This window comes from Phyllostomus hastatus, unplaced genomic scaffold, assembly GCF_019186645.2.
Source record: "Phyllostomus hastatus isolate PE091 unplaced genomic scaffold, TTU_PhHast_1.1 phas_contig_38, whole genome shotgun sequence".
Lineage (NCBI taxonomy): Eukaryota > Metazoa > Chordata > Mammalia > Chiroptera > Phyllostomidae > Phyllostomus > Phyllostomus hastatus.
The window spans coordinates 4,612,031-4,632,535 of record NW_025333869.1 but is presented as its reverse complement, the minus strand read 5'-3'; the positions used below and the strand labels follow the sequence as shown (position 1 = coordinate 4,632,535).

The 20,505-nt window shown below is 38.5% G+C and overlaps 1 pseudogene; it reads right to left on the bottom strand.

Annotated features, from left to right (window-relative positions):
- Window positions 1–6,773: 6,773 nt before the first annotated feature.
- Window positions 6,774–20,278, bottom strand: LOC123821123 (annotated as a pseudogene).
- Window positions 20,279–20,505: the final 227 nt, after the last annotated feature.

The following is a 20,505-nucleotide window of genomic DNA, read 5'->3' as shown; positions in this document are numbered from 1 at the left end:
CAAAAAAAAACTTGAATAGCCAAAGCAATCTTGAAGAAAAATAGAGTTTATCACCCCTTTTAATTTCAAACTGTACAACAAAGCTATAATAATAAAAACAATATGGCACTGACACAAGAACAGACACATATATCAACAGAACAGAATAGAAAGGCCAGAAATAACTTTTCATATAATCAATTTACAACAAAATAAACAATATAGAGTGGGTAAATGCAATCTCTTTAGTAAGTGGGATTGAAAAAATCAGAAAGATACAAACAGAAATATGAAACAAACACTTTCTTACACAATTTACATAAATAAAGTAAAAAATGGATTAAAAACTTAAACATAAGACCCAAAATCATAAAATGCCCAGAAAAAAAGATAAACAATGAAGAGTTTCACATCTGTCTTATGAATATCTTTTTAGGATATTTTTCCCTTTTCATTTTTTTTTATTGTTCTTGGAGGGTTGTCTGCCTTATCCCCCCATGCCTCCCCACTATACCAGCCCCCCCACTTCCTTCCTGGTTTCCATCCCCCCCATTATTGTCCATGTGTCCTTTATAATTGATGGTGTAAAACCATCACCCTTTTCCCCATTACCCACTCCATTCTCCCCTCTGGTCACTGTCAGCCTACTCTCAATTTCAAAGCTTCTGGTTATACTTTGCTTGCATGTTCCTTTTGTGATTAGGTTCCCCTTAAGAGTAACATCATATGTTATTTGCTATCACCACGTGGCTTATTTTACTTAACATAATGTTCTCAAGTTCCATACATGCTGTCACAAAAGGTAGGAGCTCCTTCTTTCTGCTGCGTAGAGTTCCGTTGTGTAAATGTACCATAGTTTTATGATCCATTCATTTACTTATGGGCACTTAGGTTGCTTCCATCACTCTCTATTATGCTGCTATAAACATTGGGGTGAATAGGTTCTTTTGGATTGGTGTTTCAGGGTTCTTAAGATACAATCCTAGCAGTGGAATTCTTGGGTCAAAATGTAATTCCATTTTTAGTTTTCTGAGGAAATTCCATACTGTTTTCCACAGTGGTTGCTCCAGTCTGAAATCCGACCAACAGTGCCCTAGGGTTCCCTTTTGTCCACAACCTCTCCAACACTTGTTGTTTGTTGCTTTGTTTATGATGTCCATTCTAACCAGTATAAAGTGGTATATCATTGTGGTTTTAATTTACATCTCTCTGATGGCTAGCAATAATGAACATCTTTTCATATGTCTCTGGACCCTCTGTATGTCCTCCTTGGGAAGTGTCTGTTCAAGTCTTCTGCCCATTTTTACTTTGGTTGTTTGTCTTCCTAGAGTGCAGTCATGTGAGTTCTCTATATATTTTGGAGAGCAAACACCCATCTGAAGTAACATAGACAACTATGTACATCTATGTTTTCCTTTACAATTAGTTCTCTTTTTATTTTAATGCTGTTTTCTTTAGCCATGTAGAAGCTTTTTATTTTGATGAGATCCCATTTGTTTATTCTTTCCTTTATGTCCCTTGCTCTAGTGGACATATCAGTGAAAATATTGCTGTGTGGAATATCTGAGATTTTCCTGCTTATGTTCTCCTCTAGGAATTTTATATTGACACAACTTATATTTAAGTCTTTTGTCCACTTTGAATTTATTTTTGTGTATGGTGTAACTTGGTAATCAAGTTTCATTCTTTTGCATGTAGCTGTCTATATTTCCCAACACCATTTGTTCAAAAGACTATTTTTGCTCCATTTTATACTGCTGCCCCCTTTGACAATTACTAATAGATTGTAGAGACTTGGGTTTATTTCTGGGCTCTCAATTCTGTTCCATTGTTCCAAGTGTCTGTTCTTATGTAAGTATCAGGATATTTTGGTTACAGTCACCTGGAAAAACAATTTGATATCAGGTATTTTGATCCCTCCTACTTTGAACTTCTTTCTCCAAATTGCTGCACCTATTTGGGGTTGTTCATGGTTGCATGTAAATTTTTGAAATGTTTGTTGTATATCTGTGAAATATGTCATTGGTACTTTAATAGGTATTGCATTGAATCTGTGAATTGCTTTGTGTAGTATGGACATTTTGATGATGTTATTTCTTCTGATCCATGAACATGGTATATATTTCCATTTTTGTGTGTCTTCCTTGATTTCTTTCTTCAGTGTTGTGTAGGTTTCTAAGTACAGGTCTTTTACCTCCTTGGTTAGGTTTATTCCAACACATTTTATTTTTCTTCTTGCTATATCAAATGGGATATTTTTCCTCATTTCTGTTTCTGATATTCATTGTTGGTATACTGAAATGCCTTTCATTTCTGAATATTGGCTTTGTATCCCACTGTTTTTCCAAATTGACTTATTAGGTCAAGCAGTTTTCTGGTGGATTCTATAGGATTTCCTATGTACACTATCATGTCATCTGCAAACAATGACAGTTTTGTTTCTATTTTACCAGTTTAGATGCCTTTTATTTCTTTTTGTTGTCTGATTGCTGCCTTCTAGGGCTTCCAATACTACATTGAGTAAAAGTGGTGAAAGACAACCTTTTCTTTTACCTGATCATAGTGGGAAAGTTTTTAGTATGATGTTAGCTGTGGGTCTCTCATATATGGCCTATGTAATGGTGAGAAATACTCCTTCTGTTCCCACTCTGGTGAGTGTTTTTATCATAAATGGGTACTATACCTTATCAAATGCTTTTTCCACATCTATTGATATCATCATGTGATTTTTGTGTTTCCTTTTGTATTTTTGATGTATTACATTTATTGATTTGTGAATATTGGACCATCCTTGCATACCTGGGATGAATCCCACTTGGTCAGAGTGTATGATCTTCTTAATGTATTGCTGGGTGCATTTTGCCATTATTTTCTTGAGAATTTTAGCATCTATGTTCATCAGTGATATTGGCCTGAAGGTTTCTTTCTTTGTTGTGTTTTTGTCTAGTTTGGGGATTAGAATGATGCTAGCTTCATAAAAAGAAATTAGGAGGCTTCCATGCTCTTCAATGTTTTTGGAATAATCTGTGAAGAATAGGGGTTAGCTCTTCCTTAAATGCTTTGTAGAATTCTCCTGTGAAACCATCTGGTCCACAGCTTTTATGTTTTGGGAGTTTTTTTTATTACTGATTCAATTCTGTTGGTTGTTAATGGTCTATTCAGGCTTTCTACTTCTTCATTCAGTTTTGAAAGATAATAATTTTCTAGAAATTTGTCCATTTCACCTAGGTTTTCAAATTTCTTGGCATATAGTTCTTCATAGTAATTTCTTAAAATTTTGTGTATGTCTGTGGTATCAGTTGTAATCGCTCCTCCTTCATTTCTAGTTGTATTCATTTGGGTTCTCTCTCCTCTCCTTTCTTCTTCTTCTCCTTCTCCTCCTCCTCCTCCTCCTCCTTCCTCTTCTTCTTCTTCTTCTTCTTCTTCTTCTTCTTCTTCTTCTTCTTCTTCTTCTTCTTCTTCTTCTTCTCTCTCTCTCTCTCTCTCTCTCTCTCTCTCTCTCTCTCTCATTTCTTTTTATGAGTCTACTTGAAGGCTTGTAAAATTTGTTTATCTTTTCAAAGAACCAGCACCTGGATTTATTGATCCTTAGATTTTTGCTTTTAGTCTCTACCCTGCTTAATGAGGCTCTGATCTTGGTTATTTCCTTCTTTTTAGTTGCTCTGGGCTGTCTTTGTTATTGTTCTTCAAGTTCTTGTAGGTGTAGGATTAGGTTTTTTATTTGAAATGTTTCTATGTTTTTTAGGTAGGGCTGTATTGCTATGAAACTCTCTCTCAGGACTGTGTTCACTGTGTCCCATAAGTTTTGGATTGTTGTGAGTTAATTTTCATTTGATTCCAGAAAGTTTTTGATTTCATCCTTGATCTCATTCTTGATCTATTCATTGTTTAATAGCATAGTATTCAAAATCCATAAATTTGAGTGCTTTTGATCTTTTTCCTTGAGGTTGGTTTCTAGTTTCAGTCCTTGTAGCCAGAGAAAATACTTGTTATGACTTCAATTTTCTTTAATTTGTTCAGGCTTGTTTTGTGTCCTATCATGTAGTCCATCTTTGAAAATATTCCATGTGCATTTGAGAAGAATGTGTAATTTGCTTCTTTGGGATGAAAGGCTCTGTATATATCAGTTAAGTTCATTTTTCCTAGGACATTGTTCAATGCCACAACATCCTTGTTGATTTTTTTTGTTTTGAAGATCTTTCTATTTTTGTCAGTGGGTTGTTGAAGTACCCTACTATAATTGTGTTCCTGCCAATATCTTTCTTGAAGTTCTCCAAGATTTTCTTTATGTATTTGGGTGCTCCTATGTTGGGTGCATATATATGTACAATGTAGATGTCTTCTTGATGGATCCTTCCTTTGAGTATTATGAAGTGACCTTCTGGGTCTCTTTTTATGGCCCATGGTTTGAGGTCTATTTTGTCTCATATGAGAATTGGTACCCTCAGTTTTTTTCCTGTCCATTTGCTTGGGATATTTGTTTCTAGCCCTTCGCTTTCAGTGTCTGTAGGTCTTTTGTTTTAAGGTGGGTCTCTTGTAGGCAGCATACGTGTGGGTCATGCTTCCTTATTCATTCAGCTATTTTATGTCTGATGGAGCATTTAATTCATTAATATTTAAGGTTATTTTTGATAGATTCTTATTTGTTGCCATTTTACTTCATACTTGTGTTCCTCTCTCACACACACTCTTTTTTGTTTGTTTGTTTGTTTGTTTGTTTGTTTGTTTGTTTCTTAAAGCAGATCCTTTAGCATCTCTTGCAGTGCCAGTTTGGATCAGGTGTATGCTTTGAGGCTTCTTTTGTCTGGGAAACTCCTTATTTGGCCTTCCATTTTAATCGGGAGCCTTACTGTAGAGAATAGTCTTAGTTTCAAGCCTTTGTTTTTCACCACTTAGAATATTTCTTGCCAGTCCCTCTGGTTTTTAGCATTTCCTTTGAGAAGTCAGCAGCTAGTCTTATCATAGCTCCCTTTTATGTTATTTTCTGTTTCTCCCTTGCTGCCCTAAGATTCTTTCTTTGTCTTGGAATTTTTCTACTTTAATTATGATGTGTCTAGAAGTGGGCTTCTTTGGGTTTCTCTTGATTGGGACTCTCTGTGTTTCCTGGATTTGTGTGACTTTTTCTTTCATCAAAAGAGGGACATTTTCCATCATTTCTTTTTTTAAACATGTTTCCTATCCCTTGCTTCTCCTCCTCTTCTTCTTCACCTCCCCCTCCCCCTTCTTGAGTTTCTTCTTTTCCTTCTCCTTCTTCTTCTTCTCCTTCTGTTACACTTATTATATGGATATTATTGGTCTTCACAATGTCTTGAAGTTCCCTTAACACCTTTTCATTCTTTCTGAGTCTTTTCCTTTTCTTGTCCTTTCTGGGAGATTTTTTCTACCTTGTCCTCCAGCTCACTGATCTGATCCTCTACTTCATCTAGCCTACTTTTGATTCCTTCTACTGTATTCTTCATTTCAGAAATTGTATTCTTCATTTACTCTTGGCCCTTGTTGATAGTTTCCATTTCCTTTTTCATATTGATATATTTTGAGTGAGTTCATTGTAGTTTCCCTGTACTTTTTGGTAGTTTCCTGTGAGCTCATTTAGCTTCCTGATAATCATTGCTTTGCACTCAATATCTGATAGTTAATTTGCCTCTATTTCATATAGCATTCTTTCTGAGGCTTTCTCCTTTCCTTTCATTTGAGATTTATTTGTTTTTTGTTTGTTTGTTTTTTGTCTTCCCATTGTTTGTGACACTCTTCTTATTTGCCTCTGCTTCTTAAGTTGATATGTTCTGACTCCCTGGGTCTGTGGTGTGAACTTCTATGGGTGGATATTTTGAGATGTAGTGGTACAGTCTCCTTGCTATCCTAAACTTGATGCTCTTGGGCTGTTGTTTATGTTCACTCTCTGGTTGTATTTGAGTTTTGATTGTCTTGGGTCTTTCTTTGGTGGGTCCTTCCCTCCAGTTGGTTAAATGAGGGTCACTCCACCCACCATGTCCTGTATGCTATTGTGTAGGTGCAGACATGTTTTGTCGAAGCTGGTTCTTCTGTCTGTCTGACATTATGGGGCTCTTGCTATTGTTCAGTTGTTTGTTCTGCTTTATTTCTCCACCATTTAATTGTAATTCCAGATTGGTCCTGGGTGGAGGTTAGTGTGGCTTTCACTCACTCCTCCACCATCTTCCTTTATTATCTGTTGGTTGTTCCTTTGTTGGTGGGTTCTCTCTTTCAGCAAGTATATTGGTATTCACAGCTCCCACCTACTCTTTTATATGATCAGTTGGAGGATAAAGGCAAAATGGATTCAGACAGCAGGACTGTATTCTATGGGATTTAAAGTACCAGCTCGTAGAGAAGAGATAGGATATCCTTTGGATAAGTCACAAGCTTTCTTTTAAGTTGTTATTCAGTTAAGGTTGTCCCATTTTCCCCCCATTACTCTCCCTGTCATACCCACCCTCATGACCCACCTTCAATCATTTTCCCTATTGTCTTTGCCCAAGTGTCCTTTATATGTGTTCCTTGATGACACTCCCCCTTCTTTTCCCTGTTATCCTCCCTTTTCCCCTGTGGTTACTGTCAGTTTATTCATATTTTTTCCTCTGGTTCTATTTTGCTCACTTGTTTGTTTTGTTGATTAGGTTCCACTTACAGGTCAGATCAAGCTTTTATAGGTTCTAAACTAAACGGTTTTTTTTTCCCCTGCAGAATCTTTTAAACCATTTAATATTTGTTAACTTTTCTACTGAGAAGAAAATTATACACAACAATGATAAAAAAATTAACAGACTAGTTGTATGCTATGAATTATTCCAGCTTTGTTTGACAATGGGTGAAACTCTTTTCTCATATTCTCATTTGTTTTCCTGATGAAGTTGTGCTTCCTGATTATTGACTGGACTTTCAGATTTGGTTCTTGCAGCATGGCTGAATTGATGCTAAGATAAAAGGTACATCATATGTTGGACTCCATTGGTTCAAAAGAATATCTAAACATGCTACCATCAGCTTGCACATTTGGATGAAATATTTTGGATAAACACCTAACAGTCGGAAGTTTATTTTGATATTCTTCAGGAAAGACTATTACTAGTTTAGAAGTACCATCTTGAAAGGGTGTCTCTTCAGGTGCAAATTTAACTGTATTCCAGTGCTCAATGTTGTTTCCAAACAGTGTGTCATAGGCACCCACAGTTGTGCTCTCTGGCAATCACTTGAAATCCACATGAGCCTCCACTGGTCCAGGGTGGATGTGCTTCCTAGCAGCCTCCAGTTAGCCTCAGAAATAAAATGCTTTAAAGAGTATCTGACACACATACATATATTAATTGCTAACTATTGTCTCCATCATTATTGTTATTACCATTATCCCTCTCTATCCTAGCAGACATCAAGATAACAGTGAATCTGAATATATTCAGTATTCATGGCTCACAAACACAGGCTGATCGCCTAAATCCTGAAATAAAACTTCCTCTTTGGGAAAAAAATTCCTATATAATAAATAATTCATGATAAATTATTAATGCTTGAAGTAGATGAAAGAAAATAATTTTTCACAGAACAGAGCTGCAAACAAACAAAAAAGTTTGATAGCATCCTGTATGCTTTGGCCATGGTGAGGAACTATTATTCCCTGCAAGTGGAGCAAAGATGACTATTTTGCCCAACATTTCCCTTGGGCTTTGGAAACATGTCCTTTAAAATATATTAATTTGATCAAGTAAAGAAAACATCTTCCTTAGCTGTAATCAACTCTGCACAGACTCCTCCCCACTCTTTTATCCAAGTCTGAATATCATTCATTGCACCAAAACAACAGATTCAAGAACTTTTATAAGTGAAAAGGATTAACCATTCAATCAATCAACTCAGACATCAGGGAGACTCTTAACTTAAATACAATTATAACATCAATTAAAATTAGAATGTAAAAGGAAGAGCCTCCTTTCTGACACTCTCTTGAATCCTGATACCTAAAAATGTAGGGAGTGTAGCAAGTGAAAACAAACAGAAAAAGACTGAGGGAATCCTAAAATCTCACTCATCACCAGGTCAGGGTGAGGGCTGGACACAGCACAAAGTGAAGTAAGTTGTATCATTCCTACAGTTTAGTGTCTATATCTGTCTACTACAGTAGGCTGCAATCCTTTGCCTATGGTTATTTCTAAAAATAACAGATATAGTTAAAAGGCAATACCTAGACATAAATTTAAAGGATTTCAAAATTATAGAAGAAAGATCAGGCAGCCCAGTGACATTCAGACTTGAAGGTCAGAAAATCTTTTCCAATAAATACCTTTCTTTTTAGAATTTTGCATTTTTAGTAAGGATGGGGAAATCTCTAAATAAAGTAAAACATTTTAAAATTACTGGATTTCTCACAACACAGTGAGAATTGGAATCAACAATATGTGGCTATGAAGTATTTTTGGTCCTCCACCAACTACCAAAAATAAGAATTTTATAGAAAGAAGGAATTTCCAGCAAAAATGAATTATGTTTACCACCTGGACATTCCAGATTTTTGTACATTGCCAGAAGATTCTCATCAAAATAAAATTGCCCTCTGATGAGTGTTATTTAAAGATCTTTGGGTGTAACACATATCAAACAATCCTTAGTAGAGGAAATAATGCTTAGAGAATGTGCCTGGGAGAGCTTCCACCAAGATGGAAGCATAGGTATATATGCTTCACTTCCTCACATAACAAAAAAAAAGGATAACTACCAATTTTAAAACAGGAAACAACCAGAACTGCCAGAAAATAAAATTTTGTGGAAGTCTGACAACCAAATAGACAAAGAAGCATTCATCCAAACTGGTGGGAGGGTCAGAGACAGGCAGACAGGGTAGAGAGGACACATGGCAAGACAGCAGCTGGCAGCCTGAACAGATGAGGCAATGACTGGCAGAACAGGCAGTCCTAAATTTGTATGCAGATACACTGGGAGAGCCAACTAGGAAGTGAGAAAGAGCATACAATCCAGGGTTCCAGTGCCAGGAAAAGAAAGTCTCAAAAATCTCTGGCTGTAAAAATCTGTTGGGGTTGCAGCAGAAGAAGAAACTGTATCTCAGGAGAGTCCTTTGGAGAGGCCTACAGGGTCCTAGAACTTACATAAGCCCATTCAACCAGGAATCAGCAACAGGAAAGCAGCAGGAATATCACAATTTGCTTCTAAGAAGAGGGGAAAGTGACTTAAAGTGGGGCAGGAGCTGAATAAGCAGCACTGTTACCTCTCTTATATCTATCACACAACTCAGGAAAGTGGTTTTCCTGGACCAATACATAAGTTTCTTCCCTTTGCAATGTAGCAAGAATATTGCAAAAAAAGAAATAAGGCCCAAATAAAAGAACAGATCAAAATGCCAAAAAAAGAACTAAGCAATAAGAAAATAGCCAACCTATCAGATGCAAAGTTCATAATACTGGTAATGAGGATGCTCACAGAAATAATTGAGTATGGCTAAAAAATAAAGGAGGAAGTGGAGGTCATACAAAATGAAATAAAGAAAAATATACAGGGAACCAAGAGTGAAGGGAAGAAAACCAGTACTCAAGTCAATGATGTGGAGCAAAAGGAAGAAATAAACATTCAACCAGAACAGAATGAAGAAACAAGAATTCAATAAAATGAGGAGATGCTTAGGAAACTCTGAGACAACTTCAAACATTCCAACATCTGAATCATTGTGGTGCCAGAAGGAGAAGAGAAACAGCAAGAAATTAAAACTGTATTTGAAAAAATAGTAAAAGAAAACCCCAAATATGGTAAAGGATATAACTATACAAGTCCAGGAAACTCAGAGACCCCATCAAGTTGGAAAATAGTAGGAACACACCAACACAAATCTAAGTTAAATTGCCAAAGATTAAACATAGGAGAAAATCTTAAAAGCACAAAGAGGCAGTTTCATTTTTAGTTTTCTGAGGAAATTCCATACCATCTGCCTCAGTCACTGCACCACTCTGCATCCCCCCCAATATTGTACTAGGTTTCCCTTTCCTCCACAACCTCAACTGCACTTGTTGTTTGTTAATTTTATTATTATGGTCCTTCTGACCAGTGTGAAAAAGCATCTCATTGTGGTTTTAATTTGCATCTCTCTGAAGGCTAGTGATGTTGATCATCCTTTCATGTCTCAAGGCTAGTCATCCTTTCATGTCTCAGAGCCCTCCATACATCCTCCTTGGAAAACTGTCTATTCAGGTGCTTTACCCATTTTTCAATTGGATTCTTTCTCTTTTCTTCAGTGGAGTCATGTGAGTTCTTTATATGTTTTGGAGACCAAACCCTTGTGCAAGGTAACATTGCCAAATATATTTTTCAAAAAAAAAAAGGTTCCCTTTTAATTTTGCTGGTGATTTCTTCAGACATGCAGAAGCTTATTTTGATGATGTCCCATTGAATTATTCTATCTTTTGTGACCCTTGCTCTAGAGGAAATATCAGTAAAAATATGGCTGCATGGAATATATGAGATTTTCCTGCCTATGTTCTCATTTAGGACTTTAATGGTGTTTTGACTTATAATTAAGTCTTATTCATCTTGAGTTTGTTTTTGCATATGGTGTAAATTGGTGGTTGAGTATCATTGTTTTTTAAAATATATTTTATTGATTATGTTATTACAGTTGTCCTATTTCCCCCTTCACTTCCCTCCACCCTGCACACCCCCTCCCACCCACATTTCCCCACTTTAGTTCATGTCCATATGTCTTACATAAAAGTTCTATAGCTTCTACATTTCCCATACTATTTCTTCTCAGCCCCTGTCTATTTTCTGCTTACCATTTATGCTACTTATTCTCTATAACTTTTCCCCTCTCTCCTCCCACTCCCCTGTTGATAAACCTCCATGTGATCTCCATTTCTGGGGTTCTGTTCCTGTTCTAGTTGTTTGCTTAGGTTGTTTTTGTTTATGTTTCAGGTGTGGTTGTTAATAATTGTGAGTTTGCTGTCATTTCACTGTACATGTGTTTTATCTTCTTTTTTCTTAGGTAAGTCCCTTTAACATTTCATATCATAAGGGCTTGGTGATGATGAACTCCTTTAACTTGACCTTATCTGGGAAGCACCCTATCTGCCCTTCCATTCTAAATGAAAGCTTTGCTGGATAGAGTAATCTTGCATGCAGATCCTTGCTTTTCATGAGCTGGAATACTTCCTTCCAGCCCCTTCTTGCCTGTAAGGCCTCTTTTGAAAAAATCAGCTGACAGTCTTATGGGCACTCCTTTGTAGATAACTGCCTCCTTTTGTCTTGCTGCTTTTAAGATTCCCTCCTTATCTTTCATCTTGGGTAATGTAATTATGATGTGCCTTGGTGTGTTCCTCCTTGGGTCCAAATTTTTTGGGGAGTCTTTGAGCTTCCTGGACTTCCTGGAAGTCTCTTTCCTTTGCCAGATTGGGGAAGTTATCCTTCATTATTTGTTCAAATAAGTTCTCCTCTTGTTGCTCTTCCTCTTCTCCTTCTAGTACTCCTATAATTCGGATGTTGGAACATTGAAAGATGTCTTGGAGGTTCCTAAGCCTCTCCTCATTTTTTTTTGAATTCTTGTTTCTTCATTCTTTTCTGATTGGATGTTTCTTTCTTCCTTCAGGTCCACACCGTTGATTTGAGTCCCAATTTCCTTCCCATCACTATTGGTTCCCTGTACATTTTTCTTTACTTCACTTAGCATAGCCTTCATTTTTTCATCTAATTTGAGACCCAATTCAACCAGTTCTGTGAGCATCCTGATTACCAGTGTTTTGAACTGTGCATCTGATGGGTTAGCTATCTCTTTGTCACATTGTTGTATTTTTTCTGGAGCTTTGATCTGTTCTTTCATTTGGGCATTTTTTTTTGCCTTGATGCATCTGTTATGTAATGAAGGGCAGAGCCTTAGGTGTTCACCTGGGTGGGGCAACCCAGTCTCTGAGTTGTAATGGTGTACATGGGGCAGGATTCTGAGAGGGAACAATGGTGCTTGCTCCACTCTCTGCCAGATTTTAGTCACTTTCTCTACTTCCCACAAGCAAATTGGGCCTTCTGGTGCTGATTCCTGGGTGGGTGGGTTTGTGTACATTCTAGGAACCTGTGGATCTCTCCAATGAACTCTCCTGTGAGACTGAGAGTTTCTCCTTCTGCCGCCTCAGTTCCCACAGGTGTTTTCAATCAGTGTTTTGAGGCTTTATTTCCTTGCACTGGGACCCTGGGCTGCATGGTCTGTCTCACTCCCCAGTTTTGCCTGGTTAATCTGCATGTGAATGTGGGCTAGCTGGATCTACCAGCTACCCTATTCGCTGTGCCCCTCCATGGCCTGCCAGCTCAGTGGGTCTGCCCACTGCTGCCTTGTGTGCCCAGGCTCCACCAGCCACTGCTTTGTCATGACCCCTCTCTGCCCAGCCACCTGACTCCACCCCTCCTACCGGTCCAGATGAATATGTCTACTTTAACTCCTTGGTTGTCAGACTTTCATACAGTTCAATTTTCTGTTGGTACCGGTTCATCTTCATTTCTATATTGTTGTTGTCCGTATTTTAGTTGTTCAAGGAGGCACAGTGTATCAACCTATGCCTCCATCTTGGCTGGAAGTCAAGTTTCACTTTTTGCATGTAGCTGTCCAGATCTCCCAACACAATTTGTGGAAGAAGCTATATTTACTCCATTTTATGCTTCTGCCCCCTTTGACAAATATTAGTTAGCCATCAAGACCTGGGTACATTTCTGGGCTTTTTATTCTGTTCCATTGATCTATGTGTCTGTTCTTATGCCAGTACCAGACTGTTTTGATTACAGTGGTCTTGTAATATAGTTTGATATCAGGCATTGTGATCCCTTCTATGTTGTTCTTCTTTCCCAAATTGCTACCAGTTTTCAGGGACATTTATGGGTCCATGTAAATTTTTGAAATGTTTGTTCTATATCAGTGAAATATGTCATTGACCCTGCAATTCCACTACTGGGATTATATCCTAAGAACCCTGAAACACCAATTCAAAAGTACCAATGCAACCTAATATACATAGTATCACAATTTACAATAGCCAATTGCTTGGAGGTAAGTGCCCATAAGTAAATGAGTGGATCCCAAAAGTATGGTACATTTACAAAATGGAACACTCTGCAGTAGAATGAAAACAGCTCCCAACCCTCATGACAACATGGATGGAACTGGAGAGCATTATGGTAAATGAAATAAGCCAAGAGATGAAAGACAAATATCATGTGATCTCCCCTAGAAGTAGAACCTAATAAAAAAAATAACAAGCAAGCAAAATACAACCAGAGACATTGAAATAAAAAACAAAGTGACAGTAACAAGAAGGGAGGGGCTGAGGGGATAATGGGGAACAGATGAGGAAGAGTTGTCAAGAGCCCATGGCAAAACCAAAGGGGAATAGGATTGACGGTAGGAGGTGGAGTGTAGGACATGTGAGAGTGGTGTGGGGAAAATAGAGACAAATGCACTTGAACAATAATAAGAAAGGGAAAATAAAAATTATAAAAAACAGCAAGAGAAAAGCAGAAAGTTACCTACAAAGGAGTTTTCATAAGACTATCAGCTGATTTCTCAAAAGAAACCTCACAGGCAAGAAGGGGCTCAAAAGAAGTATTCAAAGTCATGAAAAGCAAGGACCTACATCCAAGATTACTCTATCCAGCAAGGCTATCATTTAGAATGGAAGGGCAGGTAAAATGCTTTCCAGATAAGGTAAAGTTAACGAAAGCCCTTTACCATCCTCACCAAGCCTTTATTATATGAAATGTTAAAGGGACTTATCTAAGAAATAGAAGATCAAAAACTATGAACAATACAAGGACAACAAAATCTTAACTATCAACAACTGAACCTAAAAAAAAAAAAAAAGGAAACTAAGCAAACTAAAACAGGAACAGAATCACAGAAATGGAGATCACATGGAGTGTTATCAGTGGAGAGGCAGAGGGGAAAAATTGGGGAAAGGTGCAGGGATTAAAAAGCATATCACTAGGTACAAAATAGACAAGGGAAGGTTAATAAGTGTAGGAAACTGAGAAGCCAAAGAACTTATATATAGGACCCATGGACATGAACTAACAGTGGGCAAGGGGGAGGAATGCTTTAGGGAATGGGTATCACATGAAGGGGGATAAAGGGGGAAAACATGAAATAACTGTAATTGCATAATCAATAAATTATACTTTAACAAAAGAAAATATGTGACTGAAAAAGAACAACTGCAAAGTTGGAAGGCCTATACTGAATTATGCTATTTTCATAAATTATGTTTATAGACTATCAAAATTTGAAGTGTCAATGAAAATTAATTTTTAGTATGTGTCTTTGGGATGCCTCAGGTTTAGGATTGGCTTGTATATCTGCTTTATACAACTATTTGCTGTTGATTTATTCCATACATTTGCTCTTATAATAGACACATATCACTGATTTGTATGTAGCAGGAGTAGGACTCTATATGTGTTGTTTCCATCTGTAATAAAAAGGAATAAAATTTTCAAAAAATTATTTATGGGGAGTAGAAATGACTCATTATTACTTATTAACTATAAAAGAAAAAATAATATTCACCTAAAATAATATATTTTTGTTGAAAAAATATTAATCTAGTTATAAACCATAGATACATAATGCAAAATTACATAAAAGGTGTGAATGTAAACAGGGAAAGAAAAATCTGCATTTTCCCTTATACCTTTAAGACTGTTGGTGGGAATGCAGACTGGTGCAGCCACTGTGGAATACAGTATGGAATTTCCTCAGAAAACTAAATGTGGAACTGCCCTTTGACCCAGCAATTCCACTGCTCAGATTACACCCTAAGAATCCTGAAACACCAGTTCAAAGGAACCTGGGCACCCCAGTGTTCATAGCAGCACACTTTACAATAGCCAAGTGTTGGAAGCAACCTAAGTGCCCATCAGTAAATGAGTGGATCAAAAAACTATGGTACATTTAAACAATGGAATTCTGTGCAGCAGAAAGAAAGAAGGGGCTCCTACCCTTTGCAACAGCATGAATGGAACTGGAGAGCATTATGCTAAGTGAAATAAGCCAGGTGGTGAGGGACAAATACCATATGATTTCACTTTTAACTAGCACATAATCAACAAAAGAAAAAAGCAAACAAAATATAACCAGAGACATTAAAATTAAGAACAATTTAACAATAGCCAGAGGGGAAGGAGGAGGGGACAGTGGAGAGAAGGGTTTTCAGGAACTACTATAAAGGACACATGGGAAAAAAAAGGGGGAGAATGGAAGCAAGGAAGGGAGGTGGGTTTGGCTGGGGTGCGGGGAGTGGTAGGGAGAAAATGCAGACAACTGTAATTGAACAACAATAAAATAATTTAAATTTAAAAAAGGACCTGGAAAGCAAACTTCCATAAAAAAATAAACAACAACAAAAAATCCTGAAACACCAATTCAAAAGAACTTATGCACCCCAGTGTTCATGGTAGCATAATTTATAATAACCAAGTGCTGGAAACAGACTAAGTGCCCATCAGCAAATGACTGGATCAAAAAAAAACTGTGATGCACAATGAAATACTATGCAGTAGAAAGCAAAAAGGAACTCCTATCCTTCTCATGACAGCATGTATGGAACTGGAGCGCATTATGCTAAGCGAAATAAGCCAGTCAATGAAAGACAAATGCTATATGATATCACCAGTATGTAGAACCTAATCAACACAACAAAATAGAACCAGAGACATGGAAATAAAGAACAAACTGACAGTAATCAGAAAGGAGTGGGGAGGGAAATGGGGGAATGAAGTGGAAGGGTCAAATCAATGAACATATATAAAGGACCCATGAACAAATACAATGGGCTTGGGGAGGACTGAATGTGGGAGGTGAGGGGTGGGTAGGACAGGGGAGAGTAATGGGGGAAAATGGGGATAACTATAACTGAACAACAATAATAAAAAGAAAGAAAAAGAAATTACACAAAATCAAGAAGGTGAAGCAATAAACATAATAAACTTTATCCTTGAAATAGTAGTGAAAATTCTGGAGTTATGAAGCATAAAATGGGGACGTTTCCTGGAAGCATTTAAGATCAAACACAGGATAATGCAAAAATAAAATTCCTGCAGTTTTAAATCTTTAAAATAAAAATCTACAGAAGCAGAGCTCTCCTGGGTGAGTGATACAAATTGAGGTGCAAGATCCATTATCTCTTCATTACTTCTGAAGGACTGGGAGCATGGCTAATGATAAGAGTCATATGGGCCTGCTTTGGTCACTGGAAAGGAGTATCAGAGACAAGGATGAATGAGGAATTACATAGTTAAGCCATATTTTCAGGAAGCAAACAGTCTGTGAGGCCACAGAAAAATTAAGAAGGAAAAGAAATTCTGTACTATAAGTAACCATTAGCTTCTATTCTTCTTTGGTTAAGAATAAGGAAGGGAGCAATAGTGAAAAAATAGAAACATTGTTCTTGAAAATGTACCAGAGAAAGATACCTACAGCCCAGAAGAAAAGTGGGGAAATAACATGGAAGTTTCATAGATACAAAAATGCAAATGCTTCAAACATGGGAGAATAGTTTCAATTTCACTTTTAAAAAGAATGCAAAGTTACACAATGATATGTTTACTTTTGTAATCAACAAAATTCCAAAATCATGATAGCAAATTGTGTAAGTAACAGTGAAGGGAAATAAACACCTCCTCATACATTGCTTGTGGGAGAGCAAATTGGCACCAGCTCTGTGGAGACCCATTGGTCATAGCTCTCACCATGTGGAATTTGACTCAGTAATGACACTTCTAGGTGTATTTTTCAACATCAAAAGTCTGAAAACAATCTAAATGTTCATAAAATGCAGCTGAATAAATTATGTCATAATCAAACAGTGGAATATTATGCGACTTTATAAAACAATGAAAGTAATCTGTACATACTGATATGGATGGCTGTCCAAGACATAATGTCAAGTTCAAAAAACAGAGATCCAGAAAAGTGCTCTGCTGCCACTTGCACAGGAAAATATAAGTAAATCTATGTTTTCTTATATGTGTAGGGAACATATCTGGAAGCTGGCAGCAGTGATTTTATGTGAGGAGAGGGAAATATACGACAAATAAGGTAAAACAGGAGGCACTCAAGCCACTAAAGTGTGTGTTTGTATGTGCATGCATGCCACATACATAAAGAAAGAAACATTGAAAATTCCCCCACAGTGTTTACTGCAGTTCTGTCTGTATTATATGATCATGGGTGATTTTTCTCTTCTTTCTAGTGTTTTGAGTTCACAAATATTCCACAGTTAAACAAAGTGCTTTTATTCTTTTTAAATGATATTTTCCATTCTAAATTTCTCAATTATTTAGTCAGTTTGCTCTATGAAAACACATCTTTTGCTTGTGTGGCTCTCTGTGTGGCCAGCTCTCTGTGCCCAGGTACCTGCCAGTGGCCCCACCTCTGTGTACCAGGTATTCCAGAAGCCCATGCTCCTGGCACCCCACAAAGCTCTGAAGGTCAGAACATTTGGGCGCCAAGTTGCACTTATTGTTCTCTCAGTTAAAGGCCTTCCCCCAAATGGTGATGCTATCAGAATTAAACTTGAAGCTATTTTGGTTGCATTCTTGGCTTTAGGAGACAAGTTTCCTGTTAACACTGTTTTGACTTAAATTGTTTGGGTCTTTCCAGCAGGAGACCAGATTTAGATCAAACACACAGGATCCTCCTGCTGAAACGAGAAGGGCCTGGAACATACAGGGAAGGCAAAATCCCCATTTTTAGAGGGTGGGAAACAGGTCTGGGGAACTTTCTCTGCTGCCCTGGGAGGCCCGGTAAAGAAAGGCGCATCCATCTGCCTGGAGCCACACAAAGCCAAGTCTGCTGGGCCAGCAGCTTGGACATCAAAGCAGCCTTGGGTCCCCTGCAGAAAGCATGTCCCTCTCTATGGCCCTGGGCCAGGGTAAGGAGGCCCAAACAGTTATATTTCACACAGGGTCTATTTCAGAGTCTTCAGGGAGCTGTTTAAGACCTGCCACTGGTCAACCATTATGTGAGCTGACACCCTGAGAGCATGGGAATATGGACCAAAGAATACATGGTGCAAGGTCTGTCCAGACCCCTTTGAGACTCAGGCAACCAGTTTTCCTCAGGCAGGAAAAACCACTGATGAGGAACCTGAGCATTTCAGGATCAAGTACATTTCATTCTTAAATGTAAACAAGGGGTACTCCCCAAACTGGGTGGTACCAAGTCAACCTGCCCCGCACACATATGCACACACTGCTGTGAGTTGCCTCTTCAGCCACCACATCCTGAACTAGCCCACACATCTGAAACAGGCAGGAAAGCACCAACTTGTCACAAGAGTCCCAGAGCAGTTGAGTGAGAGAGACTTACTCTTTATTCCATATTTGGAGTCCATACTCCCATTATTGGGTCTAGGAAAGTTGCTACAGCCCCTGAATTTAACAGGGAAATTCATTTTCACAGAGCCAGTCTTGATTAACAGCTAAATCTTCAAACGGACTCAGAGTTTGGCTGCAAGTATTGTTACAGAACAAACAAGGGGGGCCTGGGACGATATACTATTATTGAAAAAAAGCCCCCAGGTCCAACATGTCTGCTGCCCAAGGAAAGATGTCTCTCAATGCCAGAGATTTGTGAAAAGGAAAGGAAATGTTTATTTAATGCTATACAAATTTAAAGTAGTAACCTAATGTCTTTATCAAAAAAATCCTAAAGTCCCTTAAAAGACCCACAAACAGACACAGTCCTTCCTTCCTTCCCCTTTGCCCAGTCCAGAGTACCATATCTCAGGAAAGGAAATAGAAGTCCATGGCTCAGGCAGTCCTCTGGTTATTCCCAGTTAGTACTCCATCTCGACTGGGAGACCTCCCTGGGTTCCCGGCACCCTCCGCTGAGTTGCCGGGATCTCTGCTAAAACCAGGAGGTGGTTCCCCCTTCTAAAGCTGAGGTGGTCCCCACTCTGCCAGAGCTGCGTGGTTCTCTCTCTCAGGGCTGTGGGAAGGGAGAGTCCCCACTCCGTCCAGGCCGCGTGGTTCTCCCTCTCAGGGCTATGCATGGTTCTTCCTCCAATGGCTGCCGCATCTCAGTTTAAATCGCCAGGCCCGTCTTTGCAGCCCCATTTCCGACTCCTCCTACACTCGGCCTCACATGCCAGAACTCATATCCTTCCAGCTTTACTGGTCTGCCATCATGAGTCTGGGTAGGTGTCACCCCATGTCATGGAGCCAATCTTCTTCAAGCTCCCACACAGGCACTGTAATTCGGGGGACCTGCCCCCCAGTTACATCTTGGTGGGGAAGTTACTTCCATTCCCCTGGCTCAGAGCAAGGCCACAGCTATTTAACATATCTAAGAGACCAGCCAAAGGCTATAGATATGTTAAATGACCACACCAGAGGTTAGCTGCAAGGCTGTTGCTATGCAAAACAGCTCTCAATGGCCCTGCTCCATTTGTTCCTTCCCCGAACCCACACCCTGGGGGTGGGGTTAGAACATCCTAAAATCTCCTAGACACCTTGAGTTCTGGACCCCATTTCAAATGCCTATTTGGGGTCCCCCCTCTTGGCTGCACCCTGTAACAGTATCTGTCATTTTACTTCTGAAAAGGCCAAGCATATTTATTTCCAAGATCTTTCTCTTTGAACCTTTGTTTGACTTTAGGCCTGAGAACTGGCATCTATAGTCTCTTTCCTAATACAATCTTAAATCATGTGAGTGATCCATGGGAAGAGGTCCAGGCCTGTGCTACCCATCCTGGACCTCTTCACAAAAGGGCACAACTTTCTATCCCAGAAGCTGGATGGTAATTATCCCAGCAGTCAACAAGTACCCAGATACAGTTCTGTTTTCAGGGGTCAGGAAAAGTGGCCAACATGCCTTCTCCTGTTGTAGATGACAACCTGGGAAGAAAAGTCTTGACTTTTAGTGAAAGCCTTGACATTCACCTTTCATTGTAAAAGTAATGGGAAAAAGTGTTAAAAACACATTAGAAAAAAAGCCTATTTCCTAATAATTCTGCATCATTAGGCCCCTGTTACAAATGTCAGAGAAATATCTAAGCTTCAGCTAGAAGGAGACAAAAATCCTGTGGGAAGCGAAATAAAATTCAGAATCCAGGAGAATGTGTGTGAAAATGCCTTATTATCTGAAGTTACTGAGGCCTGACTCTTTATACCTGTACTCACCACTTGAAGCTCCATGCAGCATATGTGCTTACAAAATGTTGATCTCACCTACTGTATGGGCTGGACCAAGTTGTCTAAAGTCCACTTGTTCATCCCCTTTACTTTTACCAGTCATTGGATCAGGGTTAGCCATACGACCTCAGCAGCCCCAGAAAGATATGTGTCATAATTACTGCTTAGAATTATGTAGAGAGTTTCCATTCTTCTTCTGACACTAGAGTGTGGGGAGATGAAGCCTGGAACATTCATCACCAGGTGGAAAGCAGCTTTAGAATTAAGCCCATGGCAATGGGAACATAAAAGAGTGTAGCAGATATGAAAAATCTGGCAGTTCCCCCCAAAATTAAACATATAATTATT